This window comes from Branchiostoma floridae, chromosome 5 (assembly GCF_000003815.2).
Source record: "Branchiostoma floridae strain S238N-H82 chromosome 5, Bfl_VNyyK, whole genome shotgun sequence".
Lineage (NCBI taxonomy): Eukaryota > Metazoa > Chordata > Leptocardii > Amphioxiformes > Branchiostomatidae > Branchiostoma > Branchiostoma floridae.
In genome coordinates this window covers 10,448,699-10,451,872 of record NC_049983.1, presented here as the reverse complement: position 1 = coordinate 10,451,872, position 3,174 = coordinate 10,448,699, and the positions used below count along the sequence as shown (strand labels likewise).

General features: G+C 39.7%; 1 protein-coding gene across 2 annotated transcripts in view; it reads right to left on the bottom strand.

The window, feature by feature from the left end:
• The window catches only part of LOC118416032, a 21,230-nt gene extending 19,600 nt beyond the window's left edge, over positions 1-1,630 (bottom strand). For both annotated transcript variants that reach the window (XM_035821073.1, XM_035821074.1), the window contains exon 1: positions 1,431-1,630. The gene's annotated coding sequence lies outside the window, so the exon portion shown is untranslated. The remainder of the gene's footprint in view (positions 1-1,430) is intronic.
• Between the last annotated feature and the right edge of the window lie 1,544 nt (positions 1,631-3,174).

Below are 3,174 nucleotides of genomic sequence, written 5' to 3'. Positions count from 1 at the left end.
AAATTCCACCTGGAAACTGTACACAATCTGTACTTACCAAAATCACGAGAGAGAAGTGCGTCTAGCAATCCAATGATATAACCGAGATATATAAAATTGTATATCGTATAAGTTTTCTTATCAGTCTGGCAATGTTTGTTGTCACCAGCCAAACGTTCACCTGCAAAATGTCAATGAACTAAGGGCCCGGCTGACGTAACCACTCACTTGGTGGTACTGCGATTAGATTTGTACTATGCAACAATATCAGTCTACATGTTGTGGGAACTGTAACCCAAGACTGAAGAACCTTGAGAAACTGTGCGAACCTGACACGAGTGTAATGGAAACCATGATTTAAGACAATGATCACCGTACGAAAAGAGGCAGTAATAAATGCCATGCAAATCTGACACGGTTTGACTGAAACTGAGAGTCAAGACTGAACAACTGTCTTAAGAAACTGTGCAAATCTGTCACAAGTGTAACGGAAACCGTGTTTTAAGACAATACCCACCTTATGAAAATGGGCAGTTATAAATGCCGTTGAAACCTAACACACGGTGTGACTGAAACTATGCGTCAGGAGACTCAAAACTGAACAACTTTAAGAAAAGAGGAAGTCAGTGCTGGGCGAACCTGACACTCCTTGGTACCAGATCGATATGGTACGAAGAAGTGTCAGGTAACCAATACACAAGGTGAAATATTTCATGTTCATTAAACCGTGAATGGTTCCGTGTCTACGGACACATTACAAATACCTAACATTTTAGCAGAGACAATATAGACTACGGCACGACTTTTTCCCTATTAAAACTTAACGACAACATTTGATATGATTCTACTATTATTTTAGGTAAAAAGAACATACCCACATCAGTTTATTGATCCTGAAGAAGGCGACAGTGGTCGTTGAAAATTTGAGCCGTGTTGGAAGCAATTAAATGAAGCATTCACAGTACGAAGAACATGCCCTAGCTGACTTCCACCTAGTTAAAATCATGACCTTATACCTAGGCAAAAATCATGATATTCATACCTAGGCACAACCTAGGTCTATGCGACGTTGCCAGACTAATTATTGAGATAAAATGTTTATACATTAATAAACAGGAAACAACGATTACGTACATGTAACGTTTGCACTCGGGATGACATTTACTAAATGACCGTATATGAAACGTACGTTTTAACGTCACCACCCGGATATAGCGTAGACAGCGTACAATCTGTAACATATACTACTGCAACACCCAAATTTTCTGTCTTGTTAGTGAAACTATAGTTAACTTCTATACACTTCCACCCAACCACAACACATCGTTACTGTACCATTCAGATCGCTGACACACACAACTACTGAAATACTCTCATAGGGAAAGAAATCTGTCCCTATTAACTCAGCTTATGTCAGGTAAAGTAAACGGTGAATTTTACTTCCGGCTCACCTGTGCAATATGCCCGCCAAACAGGGGTTCACCTGCCGAGAGTCGACCACCATCTTGGAATCCAGGTGAGTAGTAGAACTCCTTGCCGCCTTTTGTGTCGTATGGCACGTTATTTGATGTAGGTTATGTCTGCTGTGCCCACGTGAGGCGGTATCATACAACCTGGGCAAAGTTCGATGGTTGATTATTGCTTGTGTAGTAATTTGCGGAACGTTCTATTGCCGCCGATAGGGTAGGTGTGTCAAAATCACCAAGACTTTTACAATAGTTCCAAAGCACCTTTACAGACTTACAAAATCCTGTCAAAATAGTATTATTCGATCATGGGTACATAAAATACTTGGATATAGAGCATGTTGCGAAATGACACAGAAAAACATAATAAACCTTTGAAAAAATGTTATCTTCCGTATCGCCCCCAGGAATGAAAGCGACCAGGCGAAGCATGCGACATGCATGACATGGTGCATTGTTTCTACCTGATGCATGGGTATACCATTATAATCCGATTGGACTCACGCAGAGTTTCACTCCACAAGGACGTTTAACTTTTTTTAACCATCACAAGAAATAATACTTATTTCCAAACGTAAGAACTTGTACGTTTAGAGTATCTTTGAAAAAAAGTTTTTTTCCGTTTCATGACTTCCTGCGCGTCTGAGTAAAAAATAAACCAAAAAGAAGTCTTTGAATCACATAATTTTCGAACAAAAGGGGATGAACTCACGTAATAAATCGTGACTGCTAGGTATGTTAATGATAGACCTGCCCTCACCCCCCGTTTGTTTCCAAACAAATTTTTAATGGTTAAACAGTACTAGTCTACATGTATTATTTTTGTAGCGGTGACATTGGTAATGTTCCACTTCCACAAATAAATCTCTTCGAAGCGCATTAAAATTACTACAAATGTTACGCTGTATGGTGCTAGCGAAATATACTACATGTATACTACCATACTGCGATATATTTACAGAGTTTGTTTTTTTCGTCCGGGAGGTCAATGAACCAGGTGACTGAGGCTGGTAAATTACGTGGCTGACGTATGTCTACAAAACTCAATTTCTTCCGTGTAACTCGATTTACTGCATGAAAGAAGCGTTGTTTCAAAGTTGGAATCGTTAGGGTTTCTCTGCCCGAATGAGGATAGCCTCTATCATTTGTCTGTAACGTCCTTGCCGCAAGCGTTATTTCCCATAGTGCAGGGCACATACTCCGGATTCAGGTCAGTGATGCAATGATCATACATTGCATCATGAACAAACAAAATACTAAAAGTTTCAAAACTTAACGTTAAATAAATCACGAGGGATTATCTGTTCTTACCTTAAAAACAACTAATGAGAGGTAGGCACCTCAAGGTTCCTTATGTCTTTTTTTAAAGAAAATGGGCGTTGCCAAGAATTTAAGTAGGTCATCATAATGACCAGGTGTTGATTGATATCGCTAATCAAAGTGCCATCGACACAGAGTCAATACGCAGTACTGGGCCCCGTTCCACTCACGTGTAGTCACCAGTGGAGCAATGTGATTGGCACGGTTTTGATGACAGGGTTAACATGCGTGCTGCAAACACGAGGCAGGTATATGTTCTCTTGGTTCTAATGATGACATAAAAGTGTGGTGAAAGTGTAGACAAGACATGGCTAAAGTCTGTTATACTTATTCAGCAAATTTGTCTCCTTGACCCCATCAACTCACTTTAATTCATTAAAATTTTCTTTGACCCACATTCTGTATCACA